At 39.0% G+C, this 24,075-nt stretch overlaps 1 non-coding gene across 1 annotated transcript; it reads right to left on the bottom strand.

The window, feature by feature from the left end:
• Positions 1 to 15,298: 15,298 nt before the first annotated feature.
• LOC141709542 (small nucleolar RNA R71) lies at positions 15,299 to 15,405 on the bottom strand. The gene has a single exon (XR_012570112.1). It is a non-coding gene; the product is annotated as a small nucleolar RNA R71 (small nucleolar RNA).
• Positions 15,406 to 24,075: the final 8,670 nt, after the last annotated feature.

Genomic DNA, 24,075 nt, shown 5'->3' with positions numbered 1-24,075 from the left:
AAGAACAAAGCACATAGACATCAAGTACCACTTCATAAGGGAACATGTAATGAATGGTATTGTGGAACTACATTTTGTTCCAAGTAAAAAGCAGCTTGCAGATATATTTACCAAGCCACCAGATGAATCCATATTTTCAAGGTTGGTAAGTGAGTTAGGTATGCTAAATTACTCTTAAATCTTTTCAGATAATTTGCAAGTTGTAATGGAGCCAGAAATTTAATTGGTTTTACAGTCTTTGATGAAATTTTGGCTGAGTCAAAATTTACATCTCGACGGATGATCATTATCCATCGAGTTTGATCATCCGCCGGTATACATTTTATTAATAAAATCAATTACTTTTCTGGAATATTTTATGACTCGACGGATAACTGATTTATCATTATTCGTCAAATTGTCTGAATCTTAGCCGTTAATTCTCTGAACATTATCCATCGAGTATACTTACAGTTTATAAGTATAACACGACGGATAATTGAAGGAATTTTTACAGTTTATTTTTAAACGGCTATTTTGGGCAATTTTTATTGGTTACTTTATTTTACTTTATTATTTTTGACAATTATTTTTGAGACAGTATAAAAGCTTAATTCATTTCCATTACTTTTCTTTTATCATTCTCAAATCATCTGCTCTAAATTCTCTCTTTCTCAAAAGCAATTATCATCTCTATCTCTGCAATTTCCACTATCTAACAATGGCACCAGTAGTCAAGATCATGTCACAAACTGGATACATCTATGAGAAAAACAACTTCACGGCTCTAGTAAACAAGGGGATTCAAACCACAAAATGATGGATTTTGTGAAGAACTGCAAACTCAGCTATGCAATGCTAGAATCACCCACCATTTTATGTGAGGTTGTTGAAGAGATTTGGACGACTGCTACATACAACTCTACTGATAAAACCATCACACTCACTATTAAAGGTAAGGAATTCTGTATCAATAGTGATGTTATTAAAGCATGTTTCAAAATTCTTGATAATACTGTGACCTCATCATACACAGATACTGATATTGTTAATATGCTTAATTCCATGAACTATGCACTCTCTACTTTTAAGTTAAGTGATATTAGGAGGTTGGGTCTTAGGAAATAATGGAGTTTCATGTGTGATGTAGTTACCAAGGTCTTTTCTGGTAAAATCAGTAATTTTGATTCTGTCAATATTTCTATGCTTAACATGCTAGTTACAGATAAGTTCTTTAATTTTAGTGATCTTGTTTTATTTGAGTTGGGGTTTAAATTAGGGGAGTTAAACAAGAGGGGTAAAAATGTTTACTATGCTAGATTTTTCATAATGCTAGCTAACCACCTCTCTGAGGAAATTGTACTTGAGAACCCAAACAACAAATTAGATTGTTGGGTTCAAGAGAGAAGAATTATTGCAGATTTGAACAGGGCAAATCATCATAGAGAGGTGCCAATCTTCTATTTCCCTGTAATGGAAGCACCTCAGGTAAGTGAGGCAAGTTCATCTATCTCTACTATTCCAACCTCACAGATTTCTTTGAATTCTAGTGTAGCTTTGGAAACTGTGTCAATGACCCAACAGTTGCCTAACCAAGCTGCCAAATCCAAAATTTCTAAATCCAAGTCAAAGAAAGCCCCCTCTGGTATCTCTCAAAAGATGCCAGTTGCAAAATCCACCAAAACTAAAGAGGGGAGTGCGAAGGTGGGTAAGGTAGGTGAGGGACAGGGTGAACATCAAAGAAACCCTAAGGATAAGGTTGGAGAGGTGAGTGTTTCCCAGCCTAGCCACACTGTAGGTTCCCAATAAACTACAATGCTTAATAAGGAAATTAGCTCATTGCTAGTTGTATCCTCCCAACAGGATGTGACTATTGAACAAAGCTCTCAGCCAAGAGCACATGCCAAAAAGGTTAGGGACACAAGCTCACCCCAAACTTATGCCAGAAAGAAGAAATCAAAAACTTTTGGGGATGCACAGGGTTCACACACTGTGCAAACTGGTGCTAAAGACACAGTCACTGCACCTTCTCAAATTCAGTTTGATGTGGCTCCAATAAATGTGGAGTCACAGCCAAAATCTTTAGTTATAGAAGCACCTCACACACCAAATTCTCCCATAAACTATCTGGATATGTATATGATCAACACATCAATTCCTGATTCCTCTTCTTTAACTCTGTTGGGGAAGCCAAAATCTAATGCAACTGAGCATCATCTTTAAGTGATTTGTTGGCTCACTTGCCAATTCTTTCAGGAACTGTTGAAACATCCGTGCCCAAAATCTCATCAATCTGCACAGAGTCCACAATAGTTTCAATTCTAAGTTTGCTCATTTCTACTCTCTCGATGGATATTGCTCATCCGTCGAGTAGTGATTGTATCCCGACGGATAAGCTTAACAGCAGTTATCCGTCGGATAGTCAAACTGCTAACCCGACGGATATCCCTTATCCGTCGAGTGTCTCTGCACAACTTAAAATTTCATCAATTATCTCAAGTGCAGAAGACTTAGTGGTAGTACAGTCACTCTTACGTTTGAGGGAAGAGAGTGTTATGAGTGAGAGTCTGGGTTGCTCCCAGGAGAAAGGAGAGGAAAAGAGTGAAAATAAGAAATCCAGTTCTTCAGGATTGGCAAAAGAGAGTGAGAGGAGTCCCACCTTAGATGGTGAAGGTGGGGGTGTGAGGGTGGGGAGCCAAGGTGAGACCTTGATGCAACAAAAGAGAGAACACGAGAGAAATGCAGGTACAAGAGCTATAAGGATGGATGTCATTGCAAGTGAGTTAATGGATGTACATGATGTAGACAGGGAGGGACTATCTCAGCAACCTCAAGCTGTTAAAGATTCCACCTCCCTTGATGCTGAGACATTTACTCACCCTGTTCCAGCTTATCAACTTCTAGCTGAACAGGGCAATGATAATGCAGAAAGGATGCTCAATTTGGTGCACACCACAGAGTCAATGCTAAGAGCCAAGGATGCCATCACAGCTTTGCCCTCTATAGCTGGTGATGTTGATTATGAGACTAGTGGTTCAGCAGATTTCTTTGGAGATAAAGGTGGAGATAGTGAAGAAGAGTCATTGGACACAAGGGAGAAGTAGGTTCTAGTTCAAGATCAGGCATGCCATCATGGGCATTTTCAAAGCATTGTGATGAACACTACTTCAAGACAACCCTGATTCAACTCATAAATCAGACAAATTCTGCTCTTCAAACCACCACAAATGCCAACACCAAGAAGCTCCTTCAAGCACATCTTGCTTATCTGTAAATACAACAAATTCAAGGCTTCCAACATGCTAGAGATGTCAACACCATCAAAGGAGATATTGACGAGATGAAGAAGGCTATTTTTGATAAAATAGACTCTAAGCTTCCAGAAGCTACAATGCTTAATATTAAGAGACAGCCCAGGAAAAATTCTGATCTTGCCACAAAGATAAATGCCTTGGATACAAGGATGACAGCTATGGAAGCATCTCTTACATCAATTCATCTGCATCAAGCTCAACAGACAGACTTGCTTCAGAAACTGGTGGTTGCATAAACCCCCTCCTCTACTCAACTTGATGATAACAAAAAGGGGGAGAAAGGAACAAGTGAGGGGGAGAAACAACTTAACATTCAAATCAGTAAAGTAATTATGCCTACAATTACTTTCACCATGCCACCAGTTACAGACATCATTGATCTGATAAATGAAGTAGCAGCCAATTTAAGAGCAGCTGAAAAGGAGCAGTTGAAGCCAATTAACTGGGAGAAAATTGATGAAGACATTCAAAAGAAGTTTAGGCTAGTAAAGAAGCCAGAAAAGTCAGCCATTCATCACTCTCAAGTCAGGCAAATCTCGGTGAATGAAATGAGCATGAAATATCTGGAAAGAGGATAGCCATCCTGCATCAAATCTCCAAAGGTTGAAGTACTTTTGAAGCCAAGGGTGAACTATCCAAAATCATCTCTAAACAACCCTTTGGACACAGTATATGAGACACCTAAGCCTGATGAGAATAAACTGTTGTCAAGATCCATTTCCTTCTACAAGGATCCAGCTGATTCAGCTTTAAAAAGGAGAATTGCTAAAGTTTTCAAGAATGGTAAAGAAATTTGTGTGGTGGCTAGACATCCTCAATTTGCTGAAGCAAAGAGAGAAGAAAAGGCAAGATTGAAGCAAGAAAAGAAGCAAGCTGCTCTAGATGCTAAAAAGGCTAAACAAAAGAAAGAGAAAGCTGCTATCTTAGCCAAGCTACAAGCTGTGAAACCAACACAACAAATTTCTGATCGGCCATCTGAAATCACTGAATCTCAAGATCCAAAGAAGCAAGTTGAACCATAACAGAAGATATCTCAAAGATACAAGGAATTGGCAAAAAGAACCAAAAGGAAATTGAACTTTGTTGGTAAGGAATTGGAGGATCAGTTTCCCAAGGAATCCACTCTAACTACAACTCAAGCACCAAAACCCTCAGTGGTATTTGAAGACATTAAGGTGGTGGATCCTTATAGGAACATTCATGGTGAACCTATTGTGCCTAAGGATGAACCATTAGATTGGGAGAGTCTACCAATTCCTGACTTCAATTTGCCAATCCTTAACAAGCCAAAGAGAACAAAGTCAAGAGCAGTCAAGAAAGTGAAGCTGTCACCTCTCAAATCCAAATCTCTAGTCAAAGCTCAATCTAAAGTCAACAAGGGAGATTACTTGTACTTATGTGACATCAAGGAATTCTCTGACCTAAACCTCTATCTAGATGAACTGGAAGAAGTTAGAGGGATTGATGCCTACAGGAATCTACCTGAAAGGTTAGTTTTCAAGTACAAGGGAGGAAAGGAGATTCAATGGCCACTTCACAGGATCCTTCAAGAAAGCCAAATTGTGCTGATAAAAGTTTATTCATCTTTCAAGAAGAACTTTGGGTTCAATGTAACTGCAAGAAGACTGGTTCTAAAGAAGATTGAAGAACTGAGGAGTATTAGAGCTAAAGAGGCACTCCCAAAGACTCTAACTATTCCTTACACAGGAAGTAGAGTGCATCTAAGGCCCTACTGGCTGATGGAGTTCATGGATGACAAAGGAGTTAGAAGATTTTTCAGATTAGAAGACCAATTGAGCATCTCTAGCAATGAGACTCTTTTGGAGATGCAAGAAAAGCTAAATCTCTCAGAATCTGATGAACTGGAATTCCACAGACAGCTCAAAAATCAGATAGAATAAAACAACAGGAAGCTTGGAAAGAGATCCAGACCTTCAAGGAACTAGATAAATCTGCTCAGGCTAGAGAAGCATCTTGAAAAAGACTGTGAGCTAATCTTTGTACATTTTGTTATTTGAAGCACTTTACAGTTTTATCTACTTACTTTCAAAGTTGTATTTTTAGGGTGTTTTGTTATCATCAAGTTTCTCTTAATTTATGGCTACAATTCCAGTAGACATAAATTGGGGGAGATTGTTGTGGATATGTTGTGAACTTGATGATTTCATTAACAAAACACCTTGGTACATTTTACTTAGTAAGTCTGTAGCAGATATCCAAGCAGGATCCATAAGAGCTTCTTTAGTTTTCTTAGGCTCTACTTGTGACAGAAAACATGCATGTAGGCACTCATTAGCAGTTGCACTTCTAGTCCTTACACCAGCATTGAGATCACCAATTATTGTATTTTAATTGTGACTCCTATCCCATTTTCTGGTATAAGTTTGTTGATTGGAGCCTTCATCATTTTCTTCATTATTGGTATGACTAGTAGATCTTTCTTATCTTTCCCCCTTGAGTTTGTGCTATCAAATTCAGGTGTATGAGATGAGCTTCTATTTTCATGATTTTCTTATTCAATAGTCTCTTCATTCATCATCTGTTGTGCATTGCCTTCATCCTCTTCATCAAAATCACTGTCAATTTTGAGATTTTCAAATGCAAGGGCTTCAGCTTCATTATCATCAAGGCATTCCAAACCTTTTGTAATAATAAGTCTGTAGCACATTTCTGTATACACATTGTTTAGATTTTGTAGTAGTACTCAAGTCATGTTGACTTTAACTAGATATGCAGAATAGGTTGATTAATTGTACATAGATGATGTCTTGTAATTTTGCATAAATGAAATGAAGTCAATTGCCCAAATAGCTACCCGACGGATAAACAACAATGCCACTCGACGGATGATCAACAAGGCAACCCGACGGATGATCATGAACCCGACAGACAAAGAATTCAAACATCTGTTGACAGTGACAACACAGTCACATGCGTTGAGTGTATGCAAATGGAATGTGGAAGCCTATTCAACTGGGTTTTAGAGAACAAAGAAGCATTGCCATTTCCATGCTAATATGAAGATATTCAAAGATGCTGGAATAGTGTAATGAAGTAGCATAATATTAGACTTGATAGTTTTTGTTTTATTATCTTGTCTTATTACTTTGTAATCTTGGTGTTATATAAACCAAGAAGTAGCAAATAGAACAACAAGCAACTAAGCAAGATATTCTCAAAGAAATATTTGTAAGCTATTTTTTTAGCATTTCTCTGTAAACTTAGTTGTTCAAATTTGTAAGCAGTTGTGATCTAATTGCTACACAGAGTTCTCTTGATATAATATATATCTCTGGTGGATACTTTCAAATCCACCAGAAAGTTTTTAAAGACTTGTATTTTTAATTACTTGTATTTTGATTCATTCCAAGTTATTATTCCGTACTTTGCAAATCAATTCACTCAGATATATATTTTAAGTTTGAACACTTTTTAAACCAAGAAAAAGTTTCAAGAATTCCATTCAACCCCCCTTCTGTAATTCTTGTTGCATTGTTAGGGACTAACAGGTATGTCATCAGCATTTGTATGCCATCAGTATTTGAAAATAGTCAGCATTAGAGGATTTGTTCTGTTCCTTATAATGTGGAGCAGATATCTGTTATGTCTGAGTTATAGGACTTTATCTGTTTAGTCTAAGATATGTATCGGTTTCAATTAGTTTTTGTAAATGCATATCTTAGATTAATCTGTTGTAGCTGTGTAGTACATAAACACAGTTTAGGTCATCACTTAGTGTACAACACTCGAGGATCATTCAACTTAGCAGCTCTCAAGAACATCAGTATTTCTTGAGAGGATTTTGTAACAGTTTTTATCATTTATATAAAAATCTGTTATATTTTATTACTTGTTCAAAACATTTATACAATTGAATCCAACCCACCTTAAATAATTGTATCTTTATTGGGCAACAATTGGTATCAGAGCTCACTGATAAATTTATAATCAAAAACGATCTATACATGTCTCTGAACAAGTATGAAAGCATTAAAATTCCCATTCTGAAAAAGACTGAATATCCAACATGGAAGGTGAAGATGCTCATGTACCTGGAAGCTACAGATCCAGATTATCTAGACGTAATCAATGATGGACCCTTCATGCCAACAAAATTGGTGCCTGCAACTCCTACTGTTGCTGAACACTATCAATTGAAGGAAAAGACATAATGGACACCAGAAGAGAAAGTAGCTGTGCTGAAAGATGCAAAGGTAAGAAATATTTTGCATAACAGTCTTGATTCTGTGATGTCAAACAGGGTCTTAGCCTATAAGACTTCCAAAGAAATCTGGGATGCTCTTGAAACTCAATGTCAAGGAACCATGGCCATCAAGAAGAACAGAAGGTCTGTTCTGATTCAAGAATATGAACAATTTGAGGCCAAGCCTGTTGAAAGTCTCACTAACATCTATGACATATTTTTGACTCTACTAAACAATCTGTCTTTGGTGGGAAAGGTGTATGATCGAGAGGATTCAAACACTAAGTTTTTGAGAGCTTTGAGTGAATAATGGGAGACTCAGACTTCAATCATACGACATCAGTATGATCTGGACGTAATTACTCTGGATGAAGTCTATGTCATGCTGAGAACTCATGATTTGGAGGTTCAACAAAGGAGAGAGAGGAAAAGCAACAAAGGGAAATCTGTTGCTTTGAAAGTAAATGATAAAGCTTCAAAAGAAAAGCCTGTTGGAGCTGTACGAAAGAATTTTAGAGTTATTATTATTATTAAATTTGAAATTTTAATTATTGTATTATTAAGTCTCACTTAATCATCAAATAACTTAATTTCAGATTTAATATTAAATTCGAATTTCCTATTTATTTAATTAATTAAGTCACACTTAATTAATAACAAATAATTCGAATTACTTACATTTAATTTAAATCCGAATTAATATTAAATAATCCTCCAATCCTTCTTTGTGCGACCCTTTAGTTTATTATTATGTTGGCAACAATTTTAAATCTAATTTAAAATCATAAACAATGAGCGGCGTCTAGTAATACATCATTGTTACCCAAGTAATAATAATTAAATCATGATCAATTAAACCTTTTGTGAATAATGTACAATGTAATATAATCCCTTTAGCCTTATATTATAGATCAAACTCGAGGCATGCATTGTGTTATCCTCTGTTAACGTTCAATCCTTCTTTCCTTGATCAATGAGTAAACTATTAAACAAATCAGTATTCGAGCACGACCATGCATTTTATAGTCTTACTCAATCAAGAGGCCAATAATATCACTCCTTTAATAAAGGGTGGCTAAATCCCATCTAGATCATTCATATTTCTCATACGATTCATAATGTACCCAATGTCTACTTTTATTATTACCAGGTCAATGATAACTTTCAATAGTATCAAAGTATATTAATTCGTGTATAGAAATATAATGATTTCAGGTCAAAAGACCAATATATCATTATCACTGTGAGATTAACTTATGACACTATAAACATGTAGTCTCACAACGGGTCAATCCAGCACCATGTATTTAATACATGTGCCTGTGTTTTGACTTTAGTATCACCATACCTATGATCAATGAGATGTGATCATCAACCAACAAACACACTAGTCTCAATGTATTTATTATCGTCCCTTAACAATAATACTTGACTAGGGACCTTTAGGAATATCAATACTATTCTCATAATCTCATTTCTAAGTCACGTACTTAGAGATATAGATTTATATATCATATTCCAAGGACATTTATTAATCTAACATCTTATTGCAGAAAATAAAGATATAATAAATTACTAAAGAATAATCCATATAATCATAATTAATAATCCAAATGTTTCATAATATAAACATAATAGTGTTGTCTCTAGGGCACAAACACTAACAATCTCCCACTTGCACTAGAGCCAATCACCCATATATCTAATACCCATGGAACTAGTATGACCTTCGTGCTTTTGCTGTGACAAAGCCTTAGTCAGTGGGTCTGCAACATTATCATCAGTATGCACTTTACATATATGTATATCTCCTCTTTCATTAATCTCTTGAAGGAGGTGATATCTCCTAAGTATATGCTTTTCCCGGGAATGGGATCTTGGTTCTTTAGCCTGCGCGATGGCTCCATTATTATCACAGTAAAGATCAACTGGATCTATGATCGATGGAACCACACCAAGTACTGTTATGAATTTTCGTATCCAAACAGCCTCCTTGGCTGCTTCACTGGCAGCAATATACTCAGCTTCAATTGTAGAATCAGCTACTGCCTCTTGCTTTGAACTTTTCCAGCTTACAGCACCTCTATTAAGGCAAAACACAAAACCTGACTGAGATACTGAATCATCTCTGTCTGTGTGAAAGCTGGCGTCAGTGTAACTCTTTACAACCAGCTTCTCATCTCCTCCATACACCAAGAATGAATATTTAGTCCTTTTCAAGTACTTAAGAATATTCTTGACAGCTGTCCAGTGACCCTCACCAGGATTAGACTGGTATCTGCTCGTCATGCTCAAGGCATACGAAACATCAGGACGAGTACATATCATCGCATATATTATAGACCAGTTGCCAAAGCATATGGAACTTTTCTCATACGCCCCTTATCATCTAATGATTTAGGGCTGTTATCTTTTAAGATCAATATCCCATGAGACATTAGGACATATCCTCTTTTTGCCTCTTGCATCCCGAAACGATGCAATACATTGTCAATGTATGTACTCCAACTTAGGCCGATTAATTTCCTTGATCTATCTCTATAGATCTTGATCTATCTCTATAGATCTTGATCCCTAATAGATAGGTAGCATCACCTAAGTCCTTCATCGAGAAACTATTTTCCAACCCAGTCTTAACAGCCTATAGAGAAGGTATGTCATTCCCTATTAGTAATATGTCATCTACATATAGTACTAGGAATGCCACATGGCTCCCACTAACCTTCTTGTAAACACATGGTTCATCTTCATTTTGAATAAAGCCAAATTCTTTGACTATTTCATCAAAACGATGATTCCATCTCCTTGAGGCTTACTTCAATCCATAAATAGATCGAAGCAACTTACAGACCATCTTAGCAAACTTGGGATCGACAAAACCCACATGTTGTATCATGTATATATCCTCTTCAAGGCTCCCATTTAAGAAAGCGGTTTTGACATCCATTTGCCAAATCTCATAGTCATAGTAAGCATCTATTGCTAGCAAAATCCCGATGGACTTGACCATAACAACTAGTGAAAAGGTCTCATCATAGTCTATACCATGAACTTGTTTGAAACCTTTTGCCACTAGTCGCACTTTATAGTTCTGTACTTTACCATCCATGTCAGTTTTCTTCTTGAAAACCCACTTGCAACCTATAGGTTTTACCCCTTCAGGTGGATCAACTAAAGTCCATACTTTATTTTGATACATGGATTCCATTTCGGATTTCATGGCTTCTAGCCATCTCTCGGAGTCTGGCTTGTTCATAGCATCTTGGTAGGTAAGAGGCTCATCATTATCTATGAGCATTACATCATCATCTTGAGTCAAGAGAAATCCATAATATCTCTCTGGCTCATGACGAGCCCTACTAGATCTACGAATAACCTGTGTTTTCGGAGCAGGAACATCTTGATGTACTTCCTGCCCATTTTCCAACTCTGGTTCAATATTATTTTCTACAACTCGATGTTCATCGAGATCTATAGTCCTCCCACTAATTTTCTTTGAAAGTAACTCTCTTTCAAGAAATACAGCGGTTTGAGCAACAAACACTTTGTTCTCGGTAGGATTATAGAAACATACCCTTTAGTTTCTTCAAGATATCCCACAAAATAACATTTATCCAATTTTGGTCCCAGCTTGTCAGACACCAAGCGTTTCACAAACGCTTCGCATCCCTATACTTTCATAAAAGACATGCTGTGACGTTTTTCAGTCCATATCTCATATGGAGTCTTTTGAACCGTTTTAGTTGGAACTCAGTTTAGTGTATATGCAGTCGTTTCTAGAACATAACCCCAGAAAATTATTGGAAGATCTGCTAGACTCATCATCGATCGCACCATGTCCAACAAGGTACGATTTCTCCTCTAAAAAATGCCATTCTATTGAGGCGTTCCATGAGGAGTAAGTTGTGATATGATACCATACTCCTTCAAGAAACCTTTAAACTCGAGGCTTAAGTATTCTCCTCCACGATCTGATCTTAGAACTTTTATACTTTCCCCTGTTTGCTTTTCCACTTCAGCCTTGTATTCTTTGAACTTTTCAAAAGAATCAGATTTGTTCTGCAAAAGATACACATATCCATATCTACTAAAATCATCAGTAAAAGCAATAAGTAATAAAAGCCACCTATTGCCATCGTACGCATTGGACCACATACATCACTATTTATAAGTCCTAATCGTTCGGTGGCCCTTTCACCTTGTCCGGTAAAAGGAGCTTTAGCCATTTTGCCAATGAGACAAGATTTGCATTCTTCGTATGATTCAAAATCAAACTTATCCAAGTAACCATCTTTATGTAATTTGGAAATGTGTTTCTCATTTTTGTGACCTAAATGAGAATGCCAAAGGTATGTTTGATTTTAGTCTTTCATCTTAATACGTTTATTATCATTATTTATGTTATAGATAGGAGTATCTATATAAAGAACATATAAACCATTAAACAAACGTGCAACCCCGTAGGTAACATTATTGAATGAAAAGGAACAACTATATTCTGAATCAAAAACGAAAAACCTTTCTTGTCCAAACAAGAAACCGAAATAATGTTTCTGTAAATCGCAGGCACGTAAAAATAGTTATCTAGTTCTAAAACAAGCCCAGTGGGCAATGATAAACGATAAGTCCCTATAGCTAAAGCAGCAACCTTTACTCCATTGCCAACTCGTAGGTCGACTTCTCCCTTCGCCAATGTCTTACTTCCTTGCAGTTCCTACACATTTATACAAATATGAGAACCACATCCAGTATCTAATACCCAAGATGTAGAAGTAGACAAATTGACTTCTATAACATAAATACCTGAATCAGAAGCAGTAACACCAACCTTCTTCTTCTTCAGATCCTCCAAATAAGCATGACAATTCCTCTTCCAATGACCTGGTTTCTTGCAATAGTGACAATCACCAACCTTAGAACACCACCTTTAGGCTTCAAAGCCTTGGTCGGATCAGGTTTCATATTGGCGTTCGATTTAGATCCCATCTTCCTCTTGCCTTTCCATTTACCCTTTCCTTTGGCCTTCCCCTTATTCACCATCAACATGGGAACAGGGGATGCCTTCTGAACATTGGTCTCAGTAGTTTTCAACATAGCCAACAGTTTGGTGAGGTTCTTATCTATCTCATTCATATTGTAATTCATCACAAATTGAGAATAGCTGCTGTTTAAAGATTGCAAAATTAGGTCAATATGGTGCTCCACAGCAATCGGGGCACCCAACTTGGCAAGGTACTCAATATACCCAATCATCCTTAGAACATGCGGTCCAACCGGATCACGTTATCCCTGCTTACATGAATGCAACGATTTTAAAGTATCAAACCTCTCCTAACGAGCTTGTCCTTCAAACATATGTTTAAGGTGCTCAATCATATCATAAGAATCCATATTCTCATGTTGTTTCTGAAGTTCTGCACTCATGGTCGCTAACATGAGACATTGAACATCTGTGTCATCATCGATATGTTTCTGATAAATATTATGTTGAGCACTGGATGCTCCTTCAAGGAGAGGTGCAGGGCGAGGGATATCTATGACATAGAGCTTGTGCTCTTGTTTGAGGACAATCCTCAAGTTCCTCTGCCAATCAAGGAAGTTTGTTCCTGTCAGCTTGTCCTTCTCAAGGACTTATCACACAGAGAAGTTGTTTAAATTGATTGCCATTTGATATCTATGATAAGTGGCATTTCATACCACTTAGAGCGTCTTAAAATGGCTTAAATTGGTGTCTTGAAATCAAGTATTTTGTGTATTTGATGCGTTTTTCTAGTGTTTATGCATTTCAGGGTTTTAGTTGCATTTCGGGGGAGGAATCATCAAGAATAAGCCTTGGCATATGTTCACCATTGCGAGAGGAAAGAAACGGGCAGATTACGGCGAAGAAACGGAGCGAAATCAGAATTTTTCCAGTAGAGGTCTGAGCGCCCGCTCAGCATTGCTGAGCGGCCGCGCAGCAAGCTGAGCGCCCGCTCAGCTATACTGAGCGGCCGCGCAGGGTCGGGAAAAAAGAAAAATTATTTTAGGACTTCTACTTCTGTTTGGTTTCCACTTCTATGTAATCTGAGTTTTATGGGACTATTATATAAGTAGATTTGAGACGTTTTCACAAGTGTGGATTGAAGAAGATTGTGTTTTTACGCAAGGAGTGAAGGAGATAAGGAAGAAGACCGATTTAGCACACCGCAACGAAGAGGAAGCATATATTCTTGTGATTCTTGTTTCGTTGTAACGTTGGATGCTAGTTTTCTTGCTTTGAACTTATTTACTCTTGTGACGTACTCTGTTTTAATATAATTAGTTTAGTTATTATTTTCTTGTGTTTGTTTATCATGATTTCATATGAACCCATGATGACGATAAGTGCTATTATGGGCTAATCGTGATCATGGGGTTGCAACGGATTTATTATGGAATTCTTTAGTTAATTGTTTAATACTTTAGTGTGTGATGATTGCATGATATCTAGCATTGGTTGTGCGTATTCTTCTTATGTGCGTCGCGAACATATAAGATAGGGTGTTAATCTCTTATGAAGCGACGGTGGATCTTGAGATTTAGAACTTGCCATGCTAGCATAGGTTCATGTACGTTGTGCATGACTAGTGGGTAACTCTAACAGTTTTATTTGCCCTATGTAATCAAAAGGAATAACTTGTGCTTAAATCGTTGTGTTGTCAATTTCTGTAGACATATGGGAACTCAACATAATTGATGACTATTCAACTTCTATCTTAATTGTGGATGCTTGGTAGAATGGTATTAGTACAATGAAAGTTGGCTTTTATCAGTTTCGTGTTATTCGATTAATATCATCACTGTCTCATGCTAAAGGTAATAACAATGGCTATAGAAGGAAGTAATAATGAAGTTGTGATCTCATGAGTGTTTTATTATTGATAAATTGAAGTGTTAGTTAACTGATTAATTAAGTAGTTAATTATAGTTAATATTTAATCAACAATTTTAAGTGTTATTGTCTTAACATTGAGAAGTAATCATACATTGGTGAGTGAGTTTAATTAGACAATAATTTAGTCTGAGTCTCTGAGGGAACGAACTAGAAAGTATTCTATATTACTTGCGAATGCGTATACTTGCGTGAATATTAGTGCGTGTTTTCGCCCTAACAAGTTTTTGGCGCCGCTGCCGGGGACTCGGCGTATTTGTTTAGTTTATGTACTTACCATCATTGGTCATTAGGACTCAGTGATTAGGACGTAGTAGTTACTTATTTTTTTTTCCGGTTGTGTTTCAGGTACTTTAGCAAGCATTTATGCAAACTCGTTCTCGTGCTCGCAAGAGGACTTTAGATACAGCTGAGGAGACAGACGAAGTTCTTGATATTCCGGAGAAGTTAGATTTTGAGAATTCGGATTCAGGAACTGAGCAGAAAGAACCAGTAAATATGGGAGATCGTATTGTTCAAGCTGATCCAGCTCTTATGGATTTTTCTCGGCCTAAAATTGATGACATTCAGTCAAGCATCCTTCATCCGGCTATTCAAGCTAACACCTTTGAAATCAAACCGGGCACTATTCAGATGGTGCAGAATTCTGTTTCTTTTGGAGGAGCGGCAACTGAAGACCCCAACATGCACATAAGGAATTTTGTCGAGATCTGCAGCACTTTTAAGTATAATGGCGTGACTGATGAGGCTATCAAGTTGAGGCTTTTCCCATTCTCACTGAGGGACAAGGCTAAAGACTGGTTACATTCTAAACCAGCTGGGTCCATCACTACGTGGCAAGATCTTGCGCAAAAGTTTCTGGTAAAGTTTTATCCGATGGCAAAGACTGCTGCTATGAGGAGTGCTCTTACTCAGTTTGCGCAGCAACCTACAGAATCTATGTGCGAGGCTTGGGAACGCTACAAGGAAATGTTGAGAAAATGTCCACATCATGGAATGCCGGATTGGATGGTGATCACTGGTTTCTATAATGGTTTGGGGGCCCAATCTCGGCCCATGCTCGATGCAGCAGCTGGAGGCGCCTTATGGGCTAAAAGCTATACTGAGGCGTATAATCTTATAGAGACGATGGCTGCAAATGAGCATCAAAACCCAACTCAGAGGATGACGTCAGGCAAGGTAGCAGGTATTCTGGAAGTTGATGCAGCCACCGCTATTGCAGCCCAGCTCCAAGCGCTATCAATGAAGGTTGATTCTCTGGCTACGTATGGAGTTAATCAAATAGCTATGGTTTGTGAGCTTTGTGCAGGTTCTCATGCTACGGATCAGTGTTCTCTTGTCAATGAATCTGTTCAGTATGTGAATAATTATCAGCGACAATAGCAGCCTGTGCCAGCAACCTATCATCCTAATAACAGAAATCATCCAAATTTCAGTTGGGGGAATAATCAGAATGCTATTCAGCCACCATATCAGCAAGGAGTGAGTAAACAGTTTAACCCACCTGGATTCCAGCAACAACAGCAGTATGCTACAAGGCAATCATATCCTCAACAGGGAAGTGCAGCTGCACCTACTAATGCTGATTTTGAGGAACTTAAGCTGTTGTGCAAGAGTCAGGCGGTTTCTATCAAGACCTTGGAAAATTAAATCGGTCAATTAGCCAATGCAGTGCTCAATCGTCAACCTGGCACTCTTCCCAGTGACACAGAAGTACCAGGCAGGAAGGAAGCTAAAGAGCAAGTCAAGGCTATTACCTTAAGGTCTGGAAAAGTAGCTGATTCTGAAAAGGCAAAAGAAGTAGAAGCTGAAATTAGAGGTGAAGAATCTACACAAAAGGAGAAAGCGGCGGAACCAAGGAAGACTACTGTTGAACACACTCTGCCTGAGGCTAATACAAGGGAGAAACAGCTCTATCCTCCACCACCTTTTCCTAAGAGATTGCAGCAACAAAAGCTGGATAGACAGTTCGGGAAGTTTCTGGAGGTGTTCAAGAAACTTCACATTAATATACCTTTCGCGGAGGCTCTGGAACAAATGCCTAGTTATGCGAAGTTTATGAAGACTATTCTTTCAAGGAAGGTGAAACTGGATGACCTTGAAACCGTTGCTCTCACGGAAGAATGCAGCGCTGTTTTGCAGCAAAAGTTACCACCAAAACTGAAAGATCCAGGAAGCTTCACCATTCCTTGCACCATTGACAATCTGACTTTTGACAAGTGCCTTTGTGATTTAGGAGCAAGCATTAATCTGATGCCTTTGTCGATCTTTAAAAAGTTGGATCTGCCTGATCCAAAACCCACATACATGTCGCTACAATTGGCTGACCGTTCCATTACTTACCCAAGGGGCATAGTTGAGGATGTGCTCGTCAAGGTGGATAAGCTCTTCTTTCCAGCAGATTTTGTTATTCTGGATTTTGAGGAAGATAAGGAGATTCCCATAATCTTGGGAAGGCCTTTCTTGGCTACTGGCCGTACCTTGATAGATGTGCAAAAAGGTGAACTTACTATACGGGTCCAAGATCAGGATGTGATCTTCAACGTATTCAAGGCAATGAAATTCCCTACAGAAGATGAGGAGTGATTAAAAGTGGATGTGATTGATTCTGCGGTTACTTCGGAACTCGATCACATGCTAATGTCTGATGTATTGGAAAAGGCCTTAGTGGGGGATTTTGACAGCGATGATGAAGATAGCAACGAGCAAGTACAATATCTGAACGCTTCTCCCTGGAAGCGAAAGCTGGACATACCATTTGAATCTCTTGGTACTTCTGACCTTAAGAACGCTGAAGGGAAGCTCAAACCATCAATAGAGGAAGCACCTACCTTGGAGCTCAAGCCATTACCTGAGCACTTGAGGTATGCTTTTTTAGGTGATTCATCTACGTTACCTGTTATTATTTCATCTGACCTTTCAGGTAGTGAGGAAGACAAGCTCTTAAGGATTTTGAGAGAATTCAAATCGGCTATAGGATGGACCATAGCAGACATCAAGGGGATAAGTCCTTCATATTGTATGCATAAAATTCTGCTAGAGGAAGGTAGTAAGCCAACTGTGGAACAGCAGCGAAGACTGAATCCCATCATGAAGGAGGTGGTGAAGAAAGAAATTCTGAAATGGCTAGATGCAGGCATCATTTATCCTATTTCTGACAGCTCGTGGGTGAGCCCCGTACAATGTGTACCTAAGAAGGGAGGTATCACTGTGGTCGCAAATGAAAAGAATGAGCTCATCCCTACTCGAACAGTTACAGGATGGAGAGTATGCATGGATTATAGAAAATTGAACAAAGCCACAAGGAAGGATCACTTCCCTCTTCCATTTATTGATCAGATGCTTGACAGATTGGCGGGTCATGAGTATTTTTGTCTTCTGGATGGTTATTCCGGGTATAATCAGATTTGTATTGCACCAGAGGATCAGGAAAAGACTACCTTCACTTGTCCATTTGGCACGTTTACTTTTCGCAGAGTTTCGTTTGGGTTATGTGGCGCCCCGGCCACCTTTCAGAGATGTATGATGGCTATATTCTCTGACATGATTGGAAATAACGTTGAAGTGTTCATGGATGACTTCTCCGTCTTTGGACACTCATATGATGAATGTTTGAATAATCTGCGCGCCGTACTCAAAAGATGCGTGGAAACCAATTTGGTGCTCAATTGGGAGAAATGTCATTTTATGGTGCGTGAAGGCATTATACTTGGGCATAAGGTCTCTAGAAAGGGTCTGGAGGTGGACAAGGCCAAGGTGGGAGTCATTGAAAATCTTCCCCCACCTAATTCTGTGAAAGGAATCCGTAGTTTTCTTGGTCATGCGGGTTTTTATCAGCGATTCATCAAGGACTTTTCAAAGATATCTAAGCCGTTGTGCAATTTGCTTGAGAAAGATGTGCCTTTCAAATTTGATGATGAATGTTTGGCAGCATTCAAGACTCTCAAGAAAAGTTTGATCACTGCACCAGTTATTACAGCACCAGATTGGACAGAACCGTTTGAGATGATGTGTAATGCAAGTGATTATGCGGTAGGTGCAGTTCTGGGACAGCGCAAGAAAAATCTCTTCCATGTGGTCTACTATGCGAGTAAGACTTTAAATGGTGCCCAATTGAACTACACCACTACTGAGAAGGAGCTTTTGGCTATAGTCTTTGGTTTTGAGAAATGTCGATCTTATCTGTTTGGTACGAAAGTAACAGTATTCACTGATCATGCAGCTATTCACTATCTGGTTTCCAAGAAGGATTCGAAGCCGAGACTCATTCGTTGGGTGCTTTTACTTCAGGAATTTGAGTTAGAGATCAAAGATAGAAAAGGTACTGAGAATCAAGTAGCTGACCATCTCTCTAGGTTGGAGAATCCCGATTCTACTTCACAAGATAGGACGTTAATCAATGAATCTTTTCTGGATGAGCAGTTGTTTGTAATTCAGGAGGAAGAACCATGGTTTGCAGATATTGTAAACTATCTCGTCAGCAATATAATGCCTCCTAATTTGACATCCGCTCAAAAGAAGAAGTTTCTGCATGAGGTGAAGTGGTATATGTGGGATGAACCATATTTGTTTAGACAGGGAGCTGACCAGATCATCAGGAGATGTATCCCGTTCTGTGAGACGGAGGGGATATTACGAGACTGCCATTCCACGGTTTATGGTGGACACTATGGCGGTGAGAAGACGGCAGCTCGTATTCTGCAAGCAGGTTTTTTCTGGCCTACTTTGTTCAAGGATGCTCATCATTTTGTCTTAAGGTGTGATCGTTGCCAAAGAGTGGGAAATTTGTCAAGGAATGATGAGATGCCATTAAATGTGATGATTGAAGTCGAGGTCTTTGATGTGTGGGGAATCGATTTCATGGGGCCTTTTATCTCGTCTTGCAATAATCAGTACATCTTGCTGGCAGTCGATTATGTCTCAAAATGGGTCGAAGTTAAAGCTTTACCGACAAATGATGCAAATACAGTGCTAAATTTTCTTCATAAGCAAATTTTCACAAGGTTTGGCACACCTCGGGTAATCATAAGTGATGAAGGATCGCATTTTTGCAACCGTAAGTTCACTTCTATGATGCAGCGTTATAATGTGAATCATCGAGTAGCTACTGCCTATCATCCGCAAACAAATGGTCAAGCGGAAGTGTCTAACAGAGAGATAAAGCGCATTCTAGAGAAGGTTGTTTGTCCGTCAAGGAAGGATTGGTCTTTAAAGCTCGATGAAGCTGTTTGGGCTTACAGAACAGCATACAAAACTCCACTTGGGATGTCACCATTTCAGTTGGTGTACGGTAAGGGATGTCATCTACCTGCGGAGCTTGAGCATAAGGCCTACTGGGCATTGAAGAAGTTGAACCTGGATTTAGATGCAGCTGGTAAGAAAAGAATGCTTCAGCTTAATGAACTGGATGAATTTCGACTTCAAGCGTACGAAAATAACAAAATGTATAAGGAAAAGGTGAAGAGGTGGCATGATAGGAAGCTACATCCAAAGTTATTTGTGCCAGGGCAACAAGTTCTCTTATTCAACTCTCGGCTCCGACTTTTTCCTGGGAAGTTGAAATCAAGGTGGTCTGGACCTTTTATTGTCAAAACTGTGCTTCCACATGGAGCGGTGGAAATTTTTGAGAATGATCCGGACCAAGCATTCAAGGTTAACGGTCAGCGGTTGAAGCACTACTATGGGGACATGGCAAACCGAGAAGTGGTTAGTGCCATTTTGTTGACTACTTGAGAAGGGTACGAAACGTCAAGCTAATGACGAAAAAGAAGCGCTGCGTGGGAGGCAACCCATGAATTGTTGTTACAGGTACCATTAGAAGTTAATAACCTATCCAAAAACACAAAAAAATCAGAAAATCAGTTTTAGCCCATAAACCCACGATTTGTTCCCACTACCCCATCATTTTACTCCTTAATTCCCAAACCCTAATCTAATCCACACCCTATATATACATACACCTATCCTACATATCTCCCACAAAACTTCCTACACTTAAACCCTCTCACAAACATCAAAAATCAGTTCTTACACACTTTTATTCACGAATCAATGGCACCCAAGAGAGCACGCACTATTGACAGCAGCAGCACAGTTCCTACTGCTGATTCATCGAGGGGTACTGCTGCAAGGCCTCAGTTAACTGACAGAGCCGCGGAGGAGGAGTACACTAGGCTGTTGGGGAAGCCAATTCTGAAGGAGAGGGGGTTTTTACCATCGGGGAGGGATGGTGAATTGCTGCCCATGATTGCAGAGAAGGGGTGGATAGCTTTTTGTGAGTCACCCGAAGCGGTACCGATGAGCGTTGTTCGCGAGTTCTACGCGAACGCGAAGGCCAAAAAGAATGGGTTTTCTGTGGTCCGAGGGCTGACGGTTGATTATCATCCTGCGGCGATTCGCCGTGTGATTGGACAGCGAGAGAGGAAGCCCGAGGAGGAGAACTGGAATGAAAAGACTGCTGAGGATTTTGACTTAGATTTGATTTGTGCGACTCTCTGTCGACCGGGCACAGTTTGGACCTGCAGGACCGGCACTAATGAGTATCGTCACTTTCCGGCGATCGCCATGAACAGGTATGCCCGTGCATGGAATGCATTTATTTGTGCTAATATTTTGCCTTCTTCGCATGCACACGAGGTCACAGTTGAGAGAGCACAGTTGTTGTGGGGAATTCTGAATGAGGAATACTATGTGGACCTTGGTGAGTTTATCTACCAAGGAATTCTGAAGTTTTTGAGGGGAGCGAAGCATATGAACATCCCTTATGCATCTACGGTTACGAAGCTATGCCGAGCAGTGGGAGTGAACTGGCCGGCTCATGAGCAGTTGCAGTTGCCAGTAGCTCCGATTGATTCTGGCACTCTGAATGGGATGCAGGAGTGGACCGGTGGTGAGCCTGAGGAGCATGGGCTGGGTTATAGTCTTCCAGGAGGGCGTCCAGCACGAGGTGCTACTATGGCTAGGCCAGGGCGTGATGAGGCTGGTTCTTCGAGAGCTCAGGAGGGTGCTGGGATGGTTGATGCCCAGTATAGGAGGCTTTCACGGCGGATGGATGCCATGTATGAGACGCAGAGCAGGTTTGCTCAGGAGCTCACCCTTGCGTTAGGGACTGCTTTTCGAGGCCTTGGAGCTGATATCCAGTGGCCAGTTTTTGGTGAGGACTCTGCATACCCGCCGCCTGATACTCCACCCACTGAGGGTGATGATGATGATGACTCCGAGTAGGTATACCCTGTGTTCCTTTCTACTACTTTCACTGAGGACAGTGAAGATTTTTAGTTTGGGGGTGGTAGTTAAGGAATATTGTGTGTGTGTCATTTAGTTGCATATTCATGATAGTTTAGTTCATATAGTTGCATAATTTATGCCATATAGTTTTTATTTTTTTATGAATGTCATGTAGCTCATGCATTTACCATGATCCCTTTTGCAATGATTTATCGACTGAATTGTGATATTGATGCGAGTGTAGTGATAGCATTAAAGTGATATTAAGTTGTGTAGGTTGATATGCATGCTAGAAACAATTGTAAGTCCACTAAGTCTTAGAGAATGCGTAAGGGCTAGATTGTTGTTATGATTTGGTTGTTTTCAAGGTCAATCTACTTATTATGCTTAGAATTTGATTATAGGTTCTTAGTGATAAAGGCATGAAAAAGAAAAAATTTTGGAGAAAAAATATGGAAGTTGTTGCTAGTTGTGGCTAGGCGTCAAATGGCTAGTAGCCGGCTCGCATATGGTGCGAGTAGTCTAGGGTTGAGCAAGATGGAGCGAAACGCACTTGCTCAGAAGTTAAAAAAAAAATAAAAAAAAAAAATTGCGTAATTGATCAAGAGTGGGCTCTTTGGTATTCGAGTTATTAAGTTCTTAGGGGACTTTGTGCCTAGTGACCTAAGGCTTTTAGAGTCTGGGATCCGCTAACCTAACGCTCGTTACATGGATATCATTGTATAAGTCTTTTGTGGACCTCACTCATTGCACGATCAAATAAGCATTTGAGTTGTAAATAAAAAGCACGATTCCGTAGTAAGCTCCAGAGTTCTTGTAGTGTTGTATATCACTTTGTGCCTAGAATTTTTTTTTATTCTTTGTATAATCGTAGGATTGCCTTGAGGATAGTCTAGTCATAGTAATTGGTCTAGTTCCGAAGCATATCTGTTAAGCATTTGCACACACCACGTTTCTGGCTATATGTCCGTTTGCATGAGTTTATTGATCTTTAGTTGTCTAACTGCATTCGTTGGGATGTGGCAATTTGGTTGATTAATTGTAGTAAGGGGGATCGCTGCATTTTAATATAGATTGCATTCATGCATGTTTTTATTTGTTTTTGAGTCTGTGACGCTTGAGGACAAGCATCGATTTAAGTTTGGGGGTGTGAAGTGGCATTTTATACCACTTAGAGAGTCTTAAAATGGCTTAAATTGGTGTCTTGAAATTAAGTATTTTGTGTATTTGATGCGTTTTTCTAGTGTTTATGCATTTCAGGGTTTTAGTTGTATTTCGGGGGAGGAATCATCAAGAATAAGCCTTGGCATGTGTTCACCATTGCGAGAGGAAAGAAACGGGTAGATTACGGCGAAGAAACGGAGCGAAATCAGAATTTTTCCAGTAGAGGTCTGAGCGCCCGCTCAGCATTGCTGAGCGGCCGCGCAACAAGCTGAGCGCCCACTCAGCTATGCTGAGCGGCCGCGCAGGGTCGGGAAAAAAGACAAATTATTTTAGGACTTCTACTTCTGTTTGGTTTCTACTTCTATGTAATCTGAGTTTTATGGGACTATTATATAAGTAGATTTGAGACGTTTTCACAAGTGTGGATTGAAGAAGATTGTGTTTTTACGCAAGGAGCGAAGGAGATAAGGAAGAAGACCGATTTAGCACACCGCAACGAAGAGGAAGCATATATTCTTGTGATTCTTGTTTCGTTGTAATGTTGTATGCTAGTTTTCTTGCTTTGAACTTATTTACTCTTGTGACATACTCTGTTTTAATATAATTAGTTTAGTTATTATTTTCTTGTGTTTATTTATCATGATTTCATATGAACCCATGATGACGATAAGTGCTATTATGGGCTAATCATGATCATGGGGTTGCAACGGATTTATTATGGAATTCTTTAGTTAATTGTTTAATACTTTAGTGTGAGATGATTGCATGATATCTAGCATTGGTTGTGCGTATTCGTCTTATGTGCGTCGCGAACATATAAGATAGGGTGTTAATCTCTTGTGAAGCGACGGTGGATCTTGAGATTTAGAACTTGCCATGCTAGCATAGGTTCATGTACGTTGTGCATGATTAGTGGGTAACTCTAACAGTTTTATTTGCCCTATGTAATCAAAAGGAATAACTTGTGCTTAAATCGTTGTGTTGTCAATTTCTGTAGACATATGGGAACTCAACATAATTGATGGCTATTCAACTTCTATCTTAATTGTGGATGCTTGGTAGAATGGTATTAGTACAATGAAAGTTGGCTTTTATCAGTTTCGTGTTATTCGATTAATATCATCACTGTCTCATGCTAAAGGTAATAACAATGGCTATAGAAGGAAGTAATAATGAAGTTGTGATCTCATGAGTGTTTTATTATTGATAAATTGAAGTGTTAGTTAAGTGATTAATTAAGTAGTTAATTATAGTTAATATTTAATCAACAATTTTAA

The sequence above is a fragment of the Apium graveolens genome, chromosome 2 (assembly GCF_009905375.1).
Source record: "Apium graveolens cultivar Ventura chromosome 2, ASM990537v1, whole genome shotgun sequence".
NCBI lineage: Eukaryota > Viridiplantae > Streptophyta > Magnoliopsida > Apiales > Apiaceae > Apium > Apium graveolens.
This window is presented reverse-complemented; position numbering and strand designations above follow the sequence as displayed.